This window comes from Papio anubis, chromosome 10 (assembly GCF_008728515.1).
Source record: "Papio anubis isolate 15944 chromosome 10, Panubis1.0, whole genome shotgun sequence".
Lineage (NCBI taxonomy): Eukaryota > Metazoa > Chordata > Mammalia > Primates > Cercopithecidae > Papio > Papio anubis.
In genome coordinates this window covers 37,614,238-37,637,958 of record NC_044985.1, presented here as the reverse complement: position 1 = coordinate 37,637,958, position 23,721 = coordinate 37,614,238, and the positions used below count along the sequence as shown (strand labels likewise).

At 36.6% G+C, this 23,721-nt stretch overlaps 1 protein-coding gene across 4 annotated transcripts in view; it reads right to left on the bottom strand.

Annotated features, from left to right (window-relative positions):
- GALNT13 (polypeptide N-acetylgalactosaminyltransferase 13) overlaps positions 1 to 23,482 on the bottom strand; it is a 590,308-nt gene extending 566,826 nt beyond the window's left edge. For all 4 annotated transcript variants that reach the window (XM_031651262.1, XM_031651267.1, XM_031651266.1 and 1 more), the window contains exon 1: positions 23,071 to 23,482. The gene's annotated coding sequence lies outside the window, so the exon portion shown is untranslated. The remainder of the gene's footprint in view (positions 1 to 23,070) is intronic.
- Between the last annotated feature and the right edge of the window lie 239 nt (positions 23,483 to 23,721).

Below are 23,721 nucleotides of genomic sequence, written 5' to 3'. Positions count from 1 at the left end.
GTTTTCTAAATCAAAAGTTGCAAGTTTTTTTAATTTAGGAAACAAATATTAAAATATAAAATCATCCTTAATTCCAGAAACAACTATCCTGCTCTTACTTGAAGACTATTATTTAAAGAATTATATAAACTATTTTACGATTATATTCTCTTTTTACTTAATTAATTGTGAATTTCTCTGTGTGACAATATCATCATTTTTTCATCACACTGCAAGATCACTTCACTGATTAATATCCTATTGCTATGGCATGAAATCATTTATTTATTTTCTGATAAATTATCATCAAATATTTGTGGCAAAAAGAAGACACTGTGAAGGTCCTTGGGCATGTATCTTCTGTCACAGCATGATTGATTGCTTCCTTAGGATAAAATGCCGAGAACTGGGATTTCTGGGTCAAGTAGCATGAGACTGTTAAAACTTGTTAAACCGTATTTTATTAAACTGATAGACCCAACTTTCCTATTTGACCAACTCCCAAATCAATTTATATTTTAAAATTACTGTGAAATATAGTTGCAGTCATGACAAAGTGTTTGTTGCCTGCCGATGCCCCAATTTGACCCTAGTTCTGCATATTGTCATGTGTTCATTTGAGTTGTATGCACTCTAGGTATTCTACATATGGAGTTTAATTACCTTTTAAAATGTCTTCTAAAAGATTACACAAAAAGGTAATACCGAAATGAAAAAATTGTTTATATGGAAAGGCATGGAAACAAAGCAACTTTAGTAAAATAATTATTCATTTTGTTGAACTAATAAAAGAAAAATGCCCACGAATAGAGGAAGATGTGTTATAATCTTGAAACTCAGAACATAGAAAAAAAATGGCCATTCCAGGTTAAGGGATATAATTAAGGCAGGAAACACTACAGATCCCCCTGAACAACACAAACAACTATTCCAGGTCTCATCTCTATTTTACAGCAACAATATTTCAAAACGCCTCAGCGACACTAGATATTACCATTTTTAATGGTATTTTAATCATTAATGGTAATTTAATGCCATTTTAATCAATGGTTCTCATAGATGACCAACTTATTTTAGTCCCTCTTTTTTAATTACCATATTCACTTTAGATTCCTGCAAATTCACACAGATTTAGCAATTTTCCTAGTCTGCAGATTCCATATTTTGTATTATTAAATTATAGAGATTATTACAAATATCATTCAGTATAAGTCTCCAACAAACACTTTTAGAGTCTTGCTTTGTTTGCCCTACCAGGTCACTGATTCAGCGACAAGTAACAGGCTATGCCTCCCTTTATACAAGACTATATATTCTTTGCTGGTTGATCAGAACATCATGTCAGACAAAAACTAAACCTTACCAAAGTAAAGATACATGAACTTTTTGTCCTCTCATATTTAAGTTCTGTTATTGTGTCAGAGAAGATTACATTAACTCTGAGTGATTTACTTCTCTCAAACATGTTGGCTGTTACCCCATTTTTTCTGCTCTTTGAAGTGTATGGAAATCAATCATCACTTTGTCTTATTATTTTCATACATATCAAAGCAAACTGATTAATCTATAACTTCTAAAGTCATCCCTAGTATGTCCTCCCTCTTCTCCTCTCTCCCTGTCACCCCCATCTCTCTCTCTAATTTGACCTTCAAGACCACTAACTCCCTTGCACATTTTCTTATTGTAAATACTACTTGATAATGACCTCATGATATTTTCGATCATAGACATCACAAATCAGGATCCCCTGATTTATACACAACCAATATTTAAACATAACCTCTCTGTAGTCCATCAGCCAATTTCTATCCCTGCATAATTCTATATCCAGTCTCTACATCATGGTTAGATGCCATGTTGTTGCATTTCCTAACTGAACACTGTATCATCCATTCCTCTTTTTTATTCATCCAACTGGGGAGATGCCAGAGACGTGTGGGTTCTCAAGTGGGGTCTCCAGAGATTCAAGTGGCTTCTCTGTCAATTCTTTGTTCCCTTTGTTTTATTTCACTTTTTTTCATTGATTGTTAAAAGAAGTAGCCAAATGATTGTTCCAAGCAGCCAACAGCCTACGTGAAGAGTGTTCAATGATAGCTCCTTCACCACTGGCCCCTCTCTACCTGAAGAAACAGGAGAAAATATTGGCTCTTCCCCCTTTTGGGATGAAAAATGGAACATCTGTGCTTTATTCACTGTACTCCATTCCCAGTAAACAGACACTAAAGTGTGGCATATTTTATACCCTTTGCTTCATTATTTCCTAGTTTCTGAAGAAATGTGGCCTTTTCCTTTGCATATCCTTACTTTTTGACCCATTCTACTTCCATCAAGTTATTCTAAGACATAATTAGATATACAGGCAAAATTTCATGTTCAAAGTACTTAATCAGTGTCATTTATATTGGTATAATTTTAAATCCATAAAAGCAACAATTAGGGATCAACTAAGTAAATTATGGCTTGTCTATATGATGAAATGCCATATAGTCATAAAAATAATGTCCCAAATAATATTTACTTATATGCAGAAATCTAATCTTCAAAACAGTATCAATAATTTCTAAAATAATATGGAGAATAAAGTTGTTTTGTAAATAATTACATAATTTACATATATGTAAATATATGTGCCTATATATGTATATAAATTCAGTATAACAACTCACTATACAGTGAAATGTTAACGTTGTTATGTCTAAATGGTGTAAAAATGTAAGTAATTGTCATATTTTTAGTGCTTTTTCTAATTTTCAAATCTTCGACAAAAAATACATACCATGTTATAATCCAAAAAAATACTAGTTTAAAAGCTGAAAGTGAACAAAAGCAACAAAGTGCATAGGTAAGAACCAATTACACAGCTATAAACTAGGCAGAACTTCAACATTAAAAGAGCTGGAAAATAGTACAAAGTTGCAACATAAGTAAGAAACAAAATCAATTTTCCAAAAGTTAAGAAAACATGATTTTTTGACAAATGTGGTTGAACCTGAAAGGTCCCTCGTCCGTATCTAATCTCTCCTTTCCTAGCTGCTGTTGGCACATTTATGCTTTTTGACCTTTGCCTGTTCAAAATGTAGTTACAAAGATTGGAACTCTGACAGCTCTTTTGAGTGCAAGAATCCTAGAATGAATGCAAGAATCCAAGATCTCTGGTAACATTACAAAGGTCATCTTAGTAGACTACCAACGTCAAGACTTCATATTTTGTGAGGGAAAAATAAAGTACCAATTTCTTTAGGCCACTCTGGATACACACTGAGCACAATTCCTAAATGATGCACATTATCTAAAAATTTGCACATAAGATTACAGAAAAATTTTTTGTCATGGGTTTAATAAGTATTTGGCTAGCATATATTACTAAATATTAGGGTTCACATGTCAAATCATATTTAAAATGAAGACAGAGGACAGAAATGGAAAGAATTAACAGTTGGAAAATTAGGATACATTAAAACTGACCCAGATAAAGAAATTATATTTCATAAAAAGAAATGTTTATTTTTAGTAATGTGAAAAATTATTTTTAAAATTATAAGAAACAGCTTTAACAGTACCGGAGGAGTTTACACTACACTGTAAAAATAAATTTCTAGAAATTAAAAATTGCTTAAATATTAATTTTGTCTTTTTGTGTTTTAAGTGAAGACATTTTTGAACATCTTTAAACCTAACTTTAAGTCTGGGGCCTTTAAAACAAAGATCCAACTAGAAGTGTGCAATAAATATGGGATGGAAGAAATTTTTTTTTAGCGTACTCTTGGACCCATGATTTTGATAAATTTGTAGTGATTATCATTGTAAGAGATTATGTTAATATTTTTATATCCTCATTATATTCCAGAAAAAGATACAAGGCATGTCACAAAGATTCATTCAATAGAGCATCATTAAATTCATAGCCTTTCATCCTACTGCATCAATATTTAACAATTTTTCAAGACATTTATTGAATGAATGGTTATATTATGGACTTTGGTAGGTCTCAGAGGAATAATGAGAAACGTGATGTCTCCATTGTGAAAAAGCTTATCATCTAAAATGGTAGACATGTGAGGGCACCACTATGATAACAGGTTGAAAGTTAGCAACAGCAATAGAAACAAAGTTCTATGGGAACAGAGAAAATAGAATAAATTTGCCTTGGGGATTTGGAGAAATCCTTTAAAAAGGATTTGCTCATGTGAGCTGATCTCTGAAATGAGCAGCTAGGTAATTCAAGGCTGCAAAGCAATGTGAGCAAAGAAACAATCATGGACTTCTATGATAAGTCCAGGTAACAGAGAAACAATTCAGTGAATCCTGAAAATAGATTAAGAGGGGGTAAAAAAATGAGATGCAAGGCCAAAAAGGTCATTTGAAATAGATCTCTAGGAAGGACCTTAATGAGATGCTAAAGAATTTGAAATTTAACTTGTAGAGCTTTTGAAGGTTTTTAACACCCAGGAGTTACATGCTCATTCAGAGAGATCCTTCTATTGGCAATGTAGAGTATTTAACAAACCACATGATGAGGCGTAGTTTTATTTTAGAGAAACATGTTAGTCTTGGGTTTAGATTAAGCACAACCTTGACTGAGGGCTGGCAGGAGTGACAGGATCAGCCCGTGAGATCCTTTTCAATCTTAAACCCTGTGACTTACGTCTCCGTCAAAGGAAACAAGTTCCAGGCAAATTCTTATAAATGACAGAAGTGGCAGAACTCTGAAGCCACTTGGGTGAAAATCATAAAGGTGTTGTGATTTCAAATACCAAATGAGTTTGACAACAAGCATATAAAGTGCACAATCCCTTACTAGCTAACAATGGAATTTGAGAAGAAAAAAAAAAAAGTCGCATGGAAGACATTCTTATAGCAAGTGAAAAGGCAGTTTCAACTATCCTACTGGGAAAGCCAGATAAAAATTTGACTGACCTAAATCCTTTTTAGCCTGCATCATTTCGCAAAGTAGCCTCTACTGCTCTGGAAGGCCCAAGGGACCTATCTGTGCATATGCAATCTAATTAAATGCATGTAGTTAAATGCATGTAGTAAGGACTTAATTGTGTAGAGCATTTTGCTAGGTACAGCACAAAAAGAATCCTGTTAGACTGCCTTCCTGGATTTTCTAATCCATAAACAGCAAATAGATGTAGATATACACCTAGTTTAGGTAGAAGAAAGAATGTATTCAAGTATAGGAACAGGCAAAATTATATGTACCAACAATGAATACTTCATGAGCATCAATGAATAAGTGAAACAACACCTTGATTAGCTCTATTTCAAGGGGAACCACAGTTAAGGGTCAGAGAATAAATGCCAGTGACCAGATCTCACTCCTGAGACCTACTGGAAGGGTAAAGAAAAGCTCTGCTCTATTCAGGTTTGACAGCTCTAAACGGCAAGGTCGACTCAAGCAGTCTGAGGCACAGCATGTCACAGGAGTGATGTGCTGAAGAAAGAAGAAACAAACCAGCCACCGCACAGCATGAATCTGGGGATACAAGCTCCCTTCCTTTCCTTTTGTTTTCTCTTCTATTTTTGTTGCTGTTGTTTTTGTGCCATTCTAACAAGAGCATTTAGCCTTACAGAGGAAGACCCAGATATAGGTGTCAGCTAAAAGGCAGGAACTCATACAATTTCTACTAAATAAAAGGTGTGAATCTGGATTGAGGAAGCAACACGTGAAAAAGTTTTAAGTTGGGGTGCAGTGTGAATTTTATCCCTTAGACCAAGTACATGGTGTATGTGATCAGAATTCTTAAGTCCCCTGAGTGATTGGTTTGATGGCAATCAGCCAAGTATATCATGAGATCAGAACTGTCGATACTAACAGAACTCCCTGACCTTGAACCCCTGCACAGTGGTAAATGAATCAATGAGGCACATATTTTCCCATAAAACACAGCCGCAAATAACATAATATGAACACATTTACTAAAAAACACAGAACAGGAAAACTAAAAATTCTACAAAATAACAACATGTAATTTATACATTTGTAATTCATGATTCATACATTTGGAACATTGTTCATATAGACAGATGATTTTTACATTTGTTTATGGGACAAAGAGGCCCTTTCGTGATAGAATAGCCTTATGAAAACATGTAGCTCTATTTTGCAGATGTTATTCGTTCCTGATTAAGAAAAGAAATAACAGAAGCAGGAATAAGGGAACAATTCTCTTGATAGTATGAGACTTCAGTAGCGCAGATGCTTCACAGGAAGCAAGCAGAAGTGCAGACAAAACTAAATTTTGGCTAGTCAACCCCCAGGGTTTTAGAATTGCAATTCAATAATCGCATGCCATGAGCATGAACCCACTGCTGAAAACCCACTGGTAAGTATGTATCAATAAATTGGAAGTGCCTGATCTTGCATTTACATAGTGCCTTAAATTACGTAGATCTCAAAATCACTGGCCCAATTTATTGATTGATTATGTATACTGACTGCTTAAGCAGGAATCCTTTCATGCACCAATGAAGTACGGTCATTTCTATATCAAAATGTAGCAGCATTTTATTGGCCCACAATTTTATATACCACCCAGTTACTGTGAGATGTAAGCCTCTGGCCAAATAAAAGCGCATCGGTATTTAGTGAATTATAATAAATTGACAAGTGCATATAATACAACATGATTAAAATCACGTAATAAAATTTTTCCATGGCAAGTAGTAAATACATATGAGATTTTATAAAAAGCAAACAGACAGAAAGTAACTCCCACTACATGTGGGAGTTTTAGAGTGTGTTAGTGTGGGGTGAGGAAGGATAAAAGGGTGTCAGGAAGGCTTTGAGGTTGGTTAAAAACTCAAAACTACTTAGTAGAACCTAACAAGACAGTTATACTGAACGTTAAGGTTTGGAATAAGGAGCGTTTTTTAAAAAAAATCCATCTGGCAAAATTTAATTTGATCTAATATAAGGTCAAAATAAACTCCAGAGTTAATGAAGTAAGTAACTGAAAGTCAAAAATGAATCTGAATTATAAAATAAGATCAGTAATTTATACTTAGCTTTAGTGGTGTCCAAGGCCAAGATCTTGGAGGACCACACTTAAAAACTGCCAGGAAACTTACAAAAATGAAAAATCAACTTTCCATAGGAGTGCTTTGGAGAAAAGCACACACACAGGTAGTTTGCATCAGCTCTGCCCTATGCTAGGAAACAGTATATCTTTGATTTCATGCTCATGAAAAATATATTGCAAAATTAATCATATTGCTAATTATTTTATAACTATGGAAAATATCTTTTGTGACTTACTAATTTCCAAGGTGCTTGGTGTTGAATAAAATGAAGACTGGTCTGAAAGTGAAACTACAGGATTAATTATCAATTGACTATCACTCTATAAATAAAATAATTATAATTGGTGTAATATATTGGCAGATAGATGCAACAATACAAGAAAATGAATCAATTGTCTGTCTGTGGCTACCTTGGCTGAAAATGCTTAACCTCATGCATGGTCCCCAGAATTGGCAGGAGTTAGTACTTGATTCTAAAAATATTTTATGTAGAAATTGCTTACACAGTTATTGAAGCTTGTAACAAAATTTTGTTTTTAATTACTTTTAAAATGTATTCAAGTGGCACAGAAAACTTCAAGATGGAATAAAACAGGAGCACTAAGGAAATACAAACTGAGGACCCAACATTATTTTAGGCAGCACTAGAAAATTGCTTGAATCACATGGGACAAGTTATAATAAGTTTTAAAAATAATTTATTTACTTGCAATATGAAACAGTTTTTAAACACAGATAAACACAATACTATTTAATAACCTATAATGTCCTCATATAATAAACTCACAAAACATAATTTAATTTATTCCTGTACCAGCATTTTTTAAAATAACTATTTTATCTTACTGAATATGTTTTTGGAGCTGAGGAAGTTGTAGGTTACATTTAAAAATTAGTTTTTGTACATTTCAACATTCTGCAAATGATTTGGAAATAAATCAAAAACAGTATGATGCATCATTAGATTCCTACCAGCAGTTTATTAATTTATGTATAATTATCATTTGCACAAATTATTATGAAGGATATGACAAACTACCAGTGCTCAAAACATATTCTCCTTACTTGATAAGAAAAGAGAACCGTAATTCAAATATTTCTAAATGGGAAATCAATTACAATTTGTTATTTCAAATTATGCTTTCTTCCACATTAAAAAAGTAGAAAATCTCCAAATAAGCATGTATAAAAATAATTAAGAACTAGACATCATATACTGAAAATAAAATCTGTGTCTTTAAAGCATAAGAAGTATACAATGTTTCATCTTTTTCATTCAGAAATGAAGGGTGGGATGGCAATGTTTTAAAATGTTCTCTATTTTCCATACTTAACACACACAAAAAGCATTGATCTTTCAATTTCTCTAAGGCTCTTCCACAAGAGAAACAACATAGTCAAAGCAGATCAAATAACTAAGGGGGAAATGCAAGATGGCTGTCACTTAACGCAGAACACCTAACAAAACTCAACAGAGATATTGGAAATTCCCAAATAGAAAATGTTTACCATCCTTGTTCTCAGCTAGATACACTTTTTTTGCAAAGTGGTTTGTCATTGTTTAGCATTGTGTATAATGTGTATAATATTATAATATTTATCATGAAATGAATGCACCTTTGCCTTCACGCATTTACCTTCCCTTCTCTCTTAAATAAGATTTCTCAGCATTTCACTAACACAGTTTTACTGTTTCTACTTCACTTGGCTTCAGTCCTATCTTTAACTCCTATTTATTTATTGGCACTCGGGGCCCAATTTTGCAGTAACTCCTTACAATAACTCTTCCAGGTCTGAGATTTTATTTCAAAAATCGGTTAAGCAGGTCAGATTTACTAGGCACCTGTCACACTAGATACCAAGAGAAGACCATTGAAGAGGAGATACACAAAAAACAGCTCACACTTATTGAGCACCTGCTAAGTGCCAAGCACAACAATCAGTACGTTATATGTATTGTCACCTCAACCCTCATGTCATTACAATTATAAGGTGGATGAGAATATCTAGCTCATAGTGCTATGAGAATTAAATGAGTTAATATTATGTAAAGCACTTAAAAGAGACCTTCTTGCCCAGTAAGAGACCTGGGTTGTATTCTTGTTAGCTACTATGACTATTATCTCCATTTTAAAGATGAGGTAACTAAGTTCCATGCAGGCTATGTAACTGTCTTCTGTCATACTTCTAGTAATCAGATATAAGAATTTTTAAACTACATTTATGTGATTCCCGGCACCACAAAATTAAACTTGTGTCTTTAACACTTAATTGTGTTTTACTGTCTCCTCCTAACTTGAATCTCTGTATTTATCTTATTTTAGAATGAAGAGGAAGTTAATATGCTAAAAGGTCCTAAATAATTGCCAAGAACTTCAACTTTAATATGTAACTTAATGGACCCCAGATTCATCAACCACATGAAATAACAGGACAAAAGAGCTCTAACTGCCCACAATTTACTGTCTTTAAATCAAGATCACCCAGAAAATGGTAAAATGAGGTGACCAAGAGAGACTGTAATTACAAACTGTCAACAGAAACCGGATATTCACAGCTTTAAAGAGTGCCTTATTGTTAATTTGTTTTTGTTTTTGTTTTTTTCCTCAGTTCAGAATCCCCTATCCTTTCATACTATAAAAGACTAGGTTTTACCATATAATTATTTTTTTCCTCAGTTTTCCACAATACCTTTTTGTGATATACATATCCTACACTATGGGGGGAAACTGGGAACCTTCCTCATTTCTCTCTCTCTCTCTCTCTCTGTCTCTCCATTTCTGTCTATAGAAAGCTAACTATGATTATTTTTTAGTTAGCTGATTCATGTTCATAGTTAAGAATGCTAAAGCATGAACATGTTACACAGCAACAACCAGCAGGTTAGTAAATTTTTTGCGGGAACTACCCATATGCTCACATTAATTATGAATAGCTAGTATCTTTACAGCAACTATTCTGATCAGCTACAAAATTAGTGTTAGCCCAACGATACTAAGGAGTGAACATTTCGAGAGCAGCTGCTGATCTAAGATGGCAATATCTTCACATCTGTGAACGTTGAAATGGCCATCCTTCATTTACCAATTTTTCTGTAAATCTGCAGGCACATCAGGTAATCACAGTAACTGGTACAATGCAACAACAGAGAGAACTGTAAAATTTACTGCCTCTATCTGGAATCCAATACTAAATGTTGTTTCAAATTATTCCTCAGTGCTTTGAAAGTGTTTAGGAAAACAGAGGTGAAATGGTGATACGATCTTTTAAAGAATCATCTTCTAACGTACATATTTACATCAGCAAAAAAATAAGTAAATAAGCCATAGGAAAACAAGGCCTTAAAAAATGAAAAAAGTTCTATTAAAACAATTATATTTAGGTTCCGTGTATACACATTCATAAAACTAAAGATGTATTATTCTGATTTGATTGGTAAAGTCAGTTAGACACAAAGTAAAGAATCAAACTTAAAGGACACAGGACAGAGACTGAAGACCATTGTTAAGAAGGCAATGAACACCTTTACTCTAATAAAGACCCAGAGCAAGTAAGAGCTCTCTATCAGTCTCAGGATTTATACCTAGAAAAATTCTAATTCACTTTATTCTCAATAAAATGATAGACCTATCTTCACAAAATAAACAGACTACAAAGTGGTACTGGGTATTTTTAAATACCAGTTGCTTTATTTTTATTTATTTTCTTTTTCTTGAGACAAAGTTTTGCTGTTGTTGCCAGGCTGGAGTGCAATGGCACAATCTCGGCTCACTGTAACCTCCACCTCCTGGGTTCAAGAGATTCTCCTCCTTTGGCCTCCCGAGTAGCTGGGACTACAAGCGTGTGCCACAACGCTCAGCTATTTTGTTGTTTTTTTGTTTGTTTGTTTTTTGGGTTTTTTTGTATTTTTAGTAGAGACGGGGTTTCACCATGTTGGCCAGGCTGGTCTTGAACTCCTAACCTCAGATGATCCACCCGCCTCAGCCTCCCAAAGTCCTGGGATTACATGTCCAGCACCAGTTGCTTTAAAGATGAGGAAGCTGACATTCAGAGAACTTAAATGACATGTTATAGACTTTTATTAATGGCTTTATCAGGACTAAATCCAATGTTCCCCTCAGTCCCATAATGTAGTACTATAGGGAATTATTGCTATGACGTTCAGTGACAGAAGTGCCAAGAATTTATATTTCTTTATATAGTAAAGCCCCTCAACCCCAACCAGTTCTTCTCCCCAGAGGAACTTTTAATTGCTTATTAGCTCTACAATAGAACCTTTAAATCCCAATATCTTTATGGATCATGATGACTCCACAGAGAGTGGCTGGAATATGTGGAAATCTGGGAAGTACACACTCATCGAAGCATAATTGCATTTTTTTCTCAAAAAAATTAAAGCATACTTTGACCAAGCAGACTCAGAGTAGTTTAGCCATTATCTAAGTCACTTCACATCATATTCAGAACTTCTCTGTATCTTTCCTCCTAATGTAGTCGTTATTCCTCGTGTTGGTTATCTTTGTAACTTTAAGGACTGTATCAGTGCTATTTCTTATATTAACTATAGACATTATCTCTTGACTCCTATTTTGTTATATGCTACTCTTCCAATCCCTAACATTTCCTTCAACTCTCTCCAGTCCCCATATCTAATTCCTAACCTCAACCACCTGTATGTTTATCGTGATATTGTCAGTCTTGATAATATTTGCATTTTGTTCTATCACCAAAATTATCTTCTACATTTTAAGTAAGATTGACTGAAAATCAATCAAAAGATGAAAGTCAGTAAATACCATGTATATTTAATTTTAAAATATTATTCATTTTGGGGCCAACTAAAGTCCTATGGTTATTTTGCTTTTTTGCATATTCTTTTGTTTTTCCTGACATTTCTACTTTTTTCTTTGTACATTTTTTGTCTTTTTAAATACTCCTTAAACATTAAATATTCTATAATTTCCCCTTTTTGTCCCAAATCCTCCCACCAACCAAAGCCTCCATTTCCTTATACTAATCCTACACCAGGTTGAAACAACACAATTTTTTCACCTTCTTGGACTACTTCACATAGCTATTATGCCATGTCTTTCTCTTTTTCTTAACCATAGTTTGCTGGGGTTCAACCTCAAGTAACTTTTCAAGAAAGGTTATATTTAAGGAAGATAACCTTTGTCTTTTTATGTCTTAAAATGTCTTAATTCTACCCTGACACTGGATATTTTGACTGGGTATGGTATGCTGAGTTGTAAATCATCTTTCCTCAGAAATTTGATAATTATCCTCAATTCCTTAATGCTTGCTCGAACTGTATTTTTTGCTTTCTTACTAGACTTTCAATTAGTAGGAAGTCATGCTTCATGGAGATTCACTATGACTCATATTTTCCATCTTGTTTCATTTTTGTTAGAATTGACAAGATTTTTCTCTATTTAAAATTAAAAATTTTCCCTTAAAATATTTGAAAATATTCAATTTCCAAGAGTTTTTCCTGCTCATTTAGTGTTCCTTTTCTATATCATCCACTTGTTTTATGAATGCAATATTTTCCTGGATCTTTTCAAGAATTATACATATATTATATATGTGTATTATATATATATTATATAACATTTGTCTCTTTTATGGTCCTCTAATTGTGTGTTTCTTGCAAAGTCATCTTGTTGTTATCGGTTTCTTTAACTTGGTCTCTTTTTTTTTCATGTTGCAGACATTTTAACATTTTTGTTCTTACGTTATTTATTAAATGTCTGTGATCCTTGATTGCTGTTTTGTGTATTTAGAAATGAAGGAATACCAGCCTGGGCAGCATAGCAAGATTCCCCATTTCTACAAAAATATAAAAGTTAGCTGGGTGTGGTGAGACATTTCTGTAGCCCTACTTACTTTGGAGGCTGAGGCAGGAGGATTGCTTTAGCCCAGGAGTTTGAGGTTACATGTAGTGAGCTATGATCATGCCACTGTATTCCAGCCTGGGCAAGAGACCCTGCCTCAAGAAAAAAAAAAAAAAAAAAGTAAAGAATATAAAGGAATAGAAAATGCAGATCTCTGTGAACCTGAGTGGGTCTTGTTGACTAGAAGACTTTGCTTTAGGGCAACCAAAAAGCAGACCCATCAGGCTTAAAGGCTGTAAGTGCCAAAATAAAGGGGGCATTGTTTTTCTAAGACCCATCCTTAGTTGCCCTTGCTGTCCCTTGGCAGTTAGTATATGTTAAGAGTGGATAGTTAGGTGAGCGAGTAAGAAAAACTTACTATAGAGATGTTTACACAGAAAGTAGAGTTGTGAATACAAGGCTATTTCATCTATACATGTTTGATAAATTATTTTGTTTTAGCCCCAGACTCTCATTTCTGTTCTCTACTTTTTTCAACATTATTGAACCTCATGAAGCCTTTGGGGCCTTAATATGGGCAGAGTGAATCTCCTCAACTTCAAGCCACCAACCCACTTCCCCCGCTCCGCTGACCTCCCACTACATTCTAGGCAGTTTCCTTTGCCTTGCTTTATTCTCTACAATTTGTAACAGCTTTATAACTTTTAATCCCTCAGTTTAATGCTTGAATTAATGAGTTTTCAGAAGGTAGTTTAGATAAAAATAGTTCTTATTCCTTCCTCTTAAAATGGATACTCATCTATTGAAAACTAAGAAGCTATACTTTAAAACGTCTAAAATGAAAAAAACCCAAGAGCCAACAAAATTATTACACTGTGGCCTATCACCATAATCACGACAGTAATAATGTTCTTCAGAATGATTCAAATAAGGATCTCTGTTGAGATAGATGTGAATTGCCCATCTGCACAGACCTTAAGGTACACAGGGTAAAATTGATGCTACTGATTTCATGTTCTAAACGCCTTATATTCTGTTCTGCTTGTGGGAAATGAGAAAACTGATGAACATTTGCAAAAAAAGATTAATTAAAGTTCAAAATTATTTGAGATAGTTGTAAATATTTTACATTTGTGGAAGTTAGTTTTCCTTACAAAAGGAATGGAAATGATGTATATGTTATCCCACTTGAATTATAATTTTATACAGATAATAAGAATTTGTGCATTGTAGAAGCAAAAATGGGCCTATTGTTGTCTGCAACAGCAAATGATGTGTCTCATAACTAGCAATTCAATGTGTTAATTCAGCTGTGCCATCCAATTACCTACAATTCATCTCAACTTTAGTGTACAACAATAAAAGTATTTTAAAAATCTTTGACAAAATGTCTGCTCCAGGTCATGAAAATAGGGGAAATACTATCCATAAGTCTGACAGTGGGTACCACAGAATGTAAATTGTTAAAAATATTTATCACAGTCTATCAATATCACAATGATTTTTGACGTGAAGTCAGTAATCTAGCATTAATAATGAAACATACATTGTTTTATTTTTAAAAAGTCTGACCAAGTAATGTGAGAATCGTGCGGCAACTGAAATTGGCATCCCCTCAAATAACACGGCATTCCTTTGGAGCTATGGCCTGCCACCTGTCAACTGACCACAGGGCCCAAACACACAAATCTAAAAGTAGACAAAAGTAATGAGATGCAAATTTAGCATCCCCATCCTCCTGTTAAATGACCTAGATGCAAGAGCTATAGTATCACTCACCTTTTCAGAAACTAAATGATGAAATGAACAGACTTTTTTTATTTCCTTTTTTGTTGTTTTTTTTGTTTTGTTTTGTTTTACCAGAATCAAGGACATCAATACATAGTTCAGTTTGGCTACATGAAGATTTATTAAGTCATAAAAGAAAGACAACTTAAAGTGAAAAGCACCATGAAGAAGAATGGAAAGAAGAACAAAGAAAAAGATATGGGGCAAAGAAAAAGAACACTGAAAAATAATAAACACAGTATTTACCTTAAGAAAAAAATAAAAAGATATGCTTAAAATCTATAACATATGAATAAAATCTGCACCATATTCAGTGACAGACTGTTTCTAATATTTTTCAGGACAAGTGATATATAATCCTATTTGAGACTGAATGATCAAGAGAATCAAAGAAATATAAGCCTCAGGAATCCTGGTGAAATTTGCTACAAGGAAAAGAGAAAAGATGGTATTGAGTCTTGAAAGTAAAATAGTTAGTAAACCCATAAACCCTTAACTCATTTACAGAATTGGAAATCGCATTGTTTCTAAATGCAGATTTTTAACTCTTTTTTAAACCACACAAGTGGAATGACTCATTATTGGGGGTTTAGAATTCAAATACTTTACATAATTTAATCAAACATCAGTCTAAAATAAAATTTATTTTAAAAAACACTAAAGAAAAGCCATATTACAAGATTATTTTAGTGCATTAAACAAAAATATTAAATAACAGAAAAGGAGAAAATGTACTTTCTTAAAGATTAATACATCGGTTTTCACAAGTGATTATAAATTACAAATATTCCATTTTATACAAAGCTTACAAAATTATTGAGAAAAAATCCATAAATTTAGGTAGAATTTCCCCAATCCTGCCATAAACATGAGTATTTCCTAATGTAATTTAAAGATCTTATGAGGAGCATTATAGGGAAATAAAATGTTTCTTATTTAGTATAGTTACAGATGTAAATCTTAGTTATGTATTGAAGCATATATGGTTATTTTGTTATGGGTTGAAACAAACAACCCATAACAAATTTTGTTTTGGAAAACAAAATTTCTTTTCTAAATCTTTTAATATTCTTGTCTGCAACACTATGTAGTAGTGATTATTAATACTGGTTTGGTCTATGTCTAATTAGAGGCCAAGTCAATGATGACACTACCTGAGGAAAACCACTCTGATTTTTCCATGTTTATTATCCCATTCATAATTATATTTATCTCTTCATCTGGCGCCACAACTTCTAAAATATAAACTTTTAAAAACATTTCCAACTCTAGAAATATCAGCTTTTCTTCCTTCACTTTCAAAGGCAAAACTTACTCAAATAGGGAAAAGACACAGAAATCTGTATTCTATTTTCAATTCTGCTACTTCAAGTTTTGTGACTTAAAGCACGGCTGGGATCAGTGGCTCATGCCTGTAATCCCAGCACATTGGGAGGCTGAGGCAGGAGGATTACTTGAGGCCAGGAGTTTAAGACCAGCCTGGGCAACATAGTGAGGCTCTGTCTCTACCAAAAAAATAAAAAATAATAATTATCCAGACATGGCAGCACAATCCTGTAGTCCTAGTTACTTGGGAGGCTGCGCCAAGGGGTTCAAGACTGCAGTGAGCTATAATTTTGCCACTGCACGCCAGCATGGGTGACAGAGGGAGACCCTGTCTCAAAACACACATACACACACACACACACAAACACACACACGTAGGTAGTTTTAATTATTTCATCAAAATTAGCATCATCCTTGCCCTTCCACTGATCTTCTTACACTGGCCAACTTACTTAACCTTTCTGTGCCTCACTTTCCTTGTCTCTAAAAAAAGGATACTAATAAAATCAACTTTTGAAGGTCTTTATGATTAAATTAATCAGTATCTGCAAAGCACTTAGAACAGCTCTGGAGCATAGTAATTGCCATGTTTTGTTAAATAAATCTGTTAAGTGATATACTACAAGCAGATTAGTTGCTTGAAATGTCACTGCACCTCAGTATCACATAGGAAAATGTGTATAAAGATAGATTCTGTGGATCCATCCCAGTTAAATGAGACTCTGTATCAGTGGGACCTGAACACCTGTAACTAAAATGAATAAATAAGCTCAAGGTAATTTGGATTTACAAACTGCTTTGGTAGAAATGAAATTAATGTCTTAGGTCAATTTCGCCACATTTCACACACTCCACCAGTATTCTTTTCCTCTTTGATGGCCCAAATGGAAACTATCTAAAACAACCTGGGATATAAAACCAACCGCCAGTTTTACAAAAGCACTAAGCAAACTTGCTTTGCTTTCGCCAAGGCAAAGTAAAAATGGAGCAAACCGATCCCTACAGGTTGGGATGTGTTTTTTGGAGGAAGGATGGAGAAATTAGTTCTGACAAGCTCTTTTTGTCATTGCCCAATATTCATTTCCAATCCCAGGACACACGGTGGCACCATCTTAGTGTCAGTAAACGGTGGTTAACTACCAAGAAGGAACAAGTCATCCCTAGGAACAAGTCATCCCATTAGGAAAATGAGTACAATGTGGAAAAATGTACAGGGAGCTTAATTTATCCTCTTTAAATAACTTTTATTTTGAGATTCAGTTCTTCCATGTTATTTGGTGTTAAAATGTCCACTCTTATAAAATTGTGATGATAGAAGTAGACTTTTTAAATCATTCTTACTGTACAAAAGAAAATAATCACATAAAGTTTACCATTTGATTTTTTTAAATTATTAGTCAGTGAAAATGTTAGACTGAGAACTATTAGATTATTGGCTTCAAGGCAGAATAAACTAGTGTCATCCTTGACTCTCACACATATGAGCTATGTGATTCTGAGAAGGTAAGGCCTCATTTATACAATGGGAACAGTAACATACTATTACTCATATTGTTGTTACAAAGATAAAACATGTTAAGACCTGCCAGATATTTACTTACGACAGTACAAGTACAAAGTAAACAGCCAATAAATTTTAGCCACTTTACCATTTTACAACCCAATACACCATCTTAACTTCTTCATAAATAAATTGGAATGGATATACCTTTACATATATTTCATTCCATTTTTCTTTCTTTAAACTAATGGTTGTATTTCATTGGGGTCTTGATAGTCATATAAATCTCACCCTCTCTATCTGAAACTAATTATATAATAATAATAATCTCAAGAGGAAATTAAGCCAGTTATTATGTTTCTAAGCTACATAATCCTCCTCATATGTCAAAATCCACTTTATTAACCAAAAAGAGGTGCTTTGCTTGTAATATCAAGGCAATTAATATAAGACAAGACACTAAGTTGACATTTACTACTATCTTCGAGATGTTATTTCAATGATTTTTGATTGTGCTATGCTTTTAAATTCTTCTTTCTGTTTACAGTGGCTACTCACCACATGCATTATGTTCACCAAAGTGTCAACAAGCAGATTAATCACACTCTCCCGAAACTGTTGTATAAGAGCTTAAATAAGATTTAAGTGACAATTCAATGTAGCGGGATATATGAAACAGAGTCCCAATTAATTTCTCTTCATGTTAAAACCTTAACATGATATATCTTGGACAGCCCCCATCTATCTTAACAATGACCACATCTTTAAAAAATATGAAAGAAATCTAAGTATTTATTATGGACATTGTATTTAATTTTCTCACATAGTCTACAAGACGATAACAAATATATTCATATCTGTGATAACAATAGTCATTCTTCTCCCTACATCCCTCTCAAACTATCTCGAGAGGATTAGCCATTAACCTGGAACAATTTTTAATAACTGATATTTTTAATTGTATTTGAGTTCATTTCTGAAGGGCAGGTAATTATGGTAGTGTAGACATTAAGAGAGAGCCTGACAGTTCATGAGGACTCTAATTACATGGACATTGAATGAAGTTGAGCCCTTAAAGGAAAAGCATGTCTCCCAACTTTAACTTACAATTTAAATTTTAGATCCCATCAATCTCTGTAGTGACAACTTTTAAAAATTAAGAATTTCATTTAAATGTATAAGTCTAAAGACATACTAAAAACAGCTTGAAAAGCTCATAGCTAAAAATGAATTTAGGGACATGAGAGCACACAGTAATCAGAATCACACAGATGTCTTTAGCCACCTGTAATCATTTCTTGGTAATCAAGCTAAGACCAATTAAATGTATTATAATAGATATACTACACTGAAAACACAGACCAGGTCTAAATATGAAATTAAGAAGAAACAAATATCAAGTGATTTAAGTCTGTTCAGTTTATACGGCTCCTCCTAAAGACTAGAGATAATTGTTTATAATGCCTCAGACGGATGACTATTACTGAATTAAATGTATTCATTTTCATAAATTTCCTTGAAAAGCTAAATTTCACAATGAAAATCCAGACTTTTCAAACACAGGTATGCATATATTTGAATGGCAGAAGTCCTTCAACAATGTGCCTTCAGATAGAAATTGTAAACAGAAGTCTAATCTGATAAAATAATAAATGGTTTATCAAAGCAGACAGTGCCAGATCTTTAAACGTGATTTATGTTTCCAAACATATGCTTTAGCCACTGTGTGTGTGTGGTGGGGCAGGGGGGGTGCTGTTAGAAATGTCATTAAATAGGTTGTCAAAATAAATATGAGTATATATATGTAGGTCTTGATTTGATGTTTCACATGTGTTTATTTTGATGACAAGAGCAGACGGAAGGATTTAGAACCAAAGCCCAGTTTAAATCCTTTGATAATTAGGCATATGGTCATTCAGACTTCAAAGCAGTGATCCTGTTAGATCCCATTAGATTTAAGATGTCTACATGTTCCTACTGATAGGGACACAAATACAAGAAGGTGATGTACTAAGAGTCACTGTCAAGTATGTGTTGTTTGTTACAAGAGGTTTCTCTTGAGAATATCATGTCTAATAAGGCAAATTAGTTAAAGGTCATAACTATATGAAGTGTCCATTTTTAAAAGGACAATGAACACCTAACAGAGATATGCAGCATCATAATTTATTTTACACAGTAAGACAATTCTATTAATATTTCATTTCCAATCATTTTCTCGACTGTTATTATTCACAAACACCAGGATTCTCTTCATCTGCCCATTCAGAAAGAATAAAAATATCCATTTGTTACTTCTTATCTCACCCCTTTCCTAAAATCCCAAAGTTTTTATAAGCTGTACAAGCTCTAGCTCTACTACATGAAAATGTTCCTGTTACAACTACTATTTCTAGAAACCAAGTTGGCATGATAAAAACATATTTCACTCTGACATAACCGTTCAAGCTGAAATGACTGCCCATTCAGTGAAAAAGTTAAACGCATTAAGTTAAACCTGTAAAACAAATAGAAGGTATCTCAAACAGTATCAGATTTTCCACCTTCACTACGTCTTTACTATTTTTAAATATAAAAATTGGGTAGAGTATCAGGTGATTTGTAAATAATATTTTTAAAGGAAAATTGCTTTGAACATGCTCCTGCACTATACTCATGGTAAATTACCAACTATTTTAAGAGGTGACTAGCATATCATCAAAAAAGTAGTATTGCTGCCCATGAATTCCTATTATTACTTTGAATTAGGAGGCATTATGTTTCCAGGTACTCTAGGAAATTCTCATATTCGCGCAGTATCACACATCTCATATATATATAGAGAGATATATATATATGAAGCAGTAGGGGAATCCATAAACTATTTAGGGTAAGTGATCCAGCTTACAGATCAATATAGCCCCCAAGTATTTTAAGCTGATATATCTGTTCTTCATATTAAAAGAGAGAACTTTTCACTTGTTAGAAACCACATGAAAGTATTCACCCAAAAATGATGTCATGTCCCAATTTACTTTCAGGTAAGGAGGTTGGGAGATGCCACATTTCAGGGTCTCTAAACTCATTTCTTCAATCTGCGATGACTGTGTTAAAGAACACCAGCCAAGTTGTAAACTTGCAAAAAGGGGCAAATTCAAGCAATAACATGAACTACAAAGAAACAGAAGACTCCTGTTTCAATGTCCCTTCTACTAGTTCTCAATTACCATTCATAAAAAATCTAAATGAAACCTCCCAAAAAAGGAGTGGGGACGTGGAATTCAACTGTCGGCTCCTTAACACAGCTGGTAACTTGGAAGCCTATGATTCACTGCATGCTAATCAATCAACCAATAAGTTTTTATTAAGCACTTACTAGTTTCCCCACACTGTCCTAAGGACTACATATCTGAGACAGCCTCCATTCTCACATTCCCACTTGGGACTTTCTGAACTAGAATTAATCTATACCAACAGCACCCTATAATTCCTTTGGAAAAGCTTTCTATTCTTCCTCTCCAAAGCGGATCTGAGATATAGTGCCGCTACTTAAGCAAGTAGCTGAAGCCCTGGAATGGGATAAGCATCACAGAAATGGTGAAATAAAAGCATTTATTTAAACTAGCAGGAGCAGCCAGGAAAATTCTCCATGGAACTGAAGGTGGATAGTGGCTAAAGGAAAGACGTGAAATCCTGGTTTGTAGCAAACAGTGCAGAGAAATGCACCTTTTTAATGTTCAAAGTCTGCCTTAGGCTATGCAAATTCTCCAAATCTATCCAATTCCTAAATCAAACGAACAGGGTTTCAATATGAAGGTTCTTACTCTGCAGGAGACGGGGGAAAAAAACATAGAGATCGCGGGAGGGGGGTGCGGGGGAAAGAAAGATTAGTAATGTAATGCAAAAGTCATTCATTGAGGAAAAGGAAAGGATGTGGGTAATACAAGGAGAATGATCCCGGAAGGTGAGAGGTCCAAAAGTAAATAACCAATAGGTTGACCTTACTTTTCAGTATTCTTGAACCAGCAGGTTTTTTTAACACTAGAGGGCATGAACGCGAATGAGACAGAGAGAGAGACAGGGAGACAGCTCAAGAGAGACACAGAAAGAGAGAGAGAGAGAGACAGAGAGACAGAGACAGAGAGAGAGAGAGAGAGAGAGAGAGAGAGAGAGAGAGAGACTGAGGAAAGGCAGCTTTCACATAAAGCTGAAAATACTCAAGGAAACCAGAAATTTCAAGGGGGCTTTGGCAGCCAAGTTCCTTTAGCCTCGCGAATAAAACCTCTATGTTGTTATGCTGTTTCAGGGAAGGCTGACCACGATCTCTCCAAGGAAACCGCTTTCCTAAGCACTGAATACATAGTAGTTTAAGGCAGGCATACCTCAGTCCCCAAAAGCTCCTCTCCTCTGCTAGCAACACCTTTGCCTGAAGAAAGCTCCCACCCTTTCAAGCATCTATGTTTGCCTGTCCACTGTCCGTTCTCCTGCAGCTTGCTATAAAGGTTGGGGAGGTAGACTCTGCTCCTGGAAATGCAACTAACCACAGTCCAAGAATCGGGTATGCGGGCGGGGCTTGCGCAGCTTTCGCTGTCCAGAGTAGCAGCCTCAGTGCGCTCAGGTTCGCGGCAGCGCAGCGCCCTCAGACCCGGCGAGGGGAGCCTACCGCGGCACCCTCCACTCTACGCCTTGCGCCCCTCATTCAGGTCCACAATAGCCCAGACAAGGTCAGGCCGTCTCCTCCGCGTCCCCGCTGACCCCAAACAGGAAAGTCTCTGCACCTGGAGATGCCCATTAGATGGGCCAGGGCTTGCTCCCCTAACCAAGACGCTTCAGGATCAGGGGGCTCGTGCTCGGGAAGACGGGGCAGGGAGATGACAGAGGGAGACAGAGATAAGCTGCGAGAAGCAGACACAGAAAGAGAACAAATGCTGCAAGACGGAGAGACAAGCGGAAAGACAGATTAACAGGGACACAGACATCCCAAGAAAGGGGGAAATATAGCATAAGAGGGGGAAAACAAAAACAGATACATGGCCGGAGAGTGTGGACTGAGGGGACCAAGGCTCAGAAAGAGAAACAGAGGCAGAGACACACATGGTGAGAATGAGAGGCAGGAGGACTCTGAAAAAGCGAGGCAAAGGGGGCAGGATAGGAAGGCAACCGTCGAGGAAGACACCCAAGACCCAGGGAGCGCCTGGTGCCGGGTCGAGAAACGCCCGAAACGCAGCCGGGGCTGCCTGCAGCTGGTGCGAGAAAGTTGCCTGGGCTTGGAGGCCGAGTCACAGCCGCCGCGGAGCGTCACCAGAACGCAGAAGAGGCCAGAGCCCCCCCAACTCAGTGGGGTAGCCGGAAAAGCAGAGCAGAAGGTGGGCGGCGGCAGAAAGTTCCGCGCCACGAGGTCCTCCCGCAACACCTGCAGCCGAGGGCGAGCGCACTCGGAGCTCCCGGGAGGCCGCCTCGCCAGGTCCGCCCGCGCCCCTGCCTTTGCCCTGGGACCGGCCCGGGGCGCTCGGCGCCGCGCCCTGGCACTCGACGCCTGGACTTTGCGGTACCTAGCCCCAGGACTCCGGCAGCCCAGAGGGAGCTCCTCCCAGACAATCAAGAGGAAAAGAGAGGAAGCGAGAAAGAGACGGAGACCTGCTATCGTGGCCAACGATCCCGCGAAGAGGGAACGGCGGTCCACGCACGGGATTCAGCCTCCGATCAAGCCCAGCAGGCGCCGGCCAGCCGCGCCGAGTGCGGGGCTCGCCAAGCCCGCGCTCACCTGGAACCCGCGGCGGCCCGCGAGCGCCGCGCTCAGTCCCGGCTCCCGCTCGCGCCTCTCTCTTCACACTTCCCCGTGAGCAGAGGGAGCCGGCTCCGGCCTCGGCCAGCCCCAGAGAGGGGCCCTCATAGCGCAGCGGCGGGCTGAAAGGCTCCTCGAGCGCGGCCAGAGCGGACGCCGAGGCCGAGGAGGCGCCGAGAGCGAGCGAGGGCTTCTAGCACGTTGTCACCTCAGCAGAGCCGCCGCCGCCTCCGCCTGGTCACTTCGCCCCGGCCCCCGCCCCCCTCCCACCCCAGCCCGCCGCCTCCCGGTCCCTCCCCCTCGCGTGGTCCCTCCCCCTCTCGTAGCCCCAGCCTGGAGGCCTCTCACTGGGCTAGTATCATTTACGTAACCAGCACCCCCAGCCTCCTCCCTCCCTGCTCCCGCTCCTCCCCGGGCTGAGGCGGTGCGCACCGAGCGCGCTCCAGCTGCTCCTGGAGCTGGCGCTTCTGCGATGTGCACAAGTCCCGCGATACTTGGCAGGC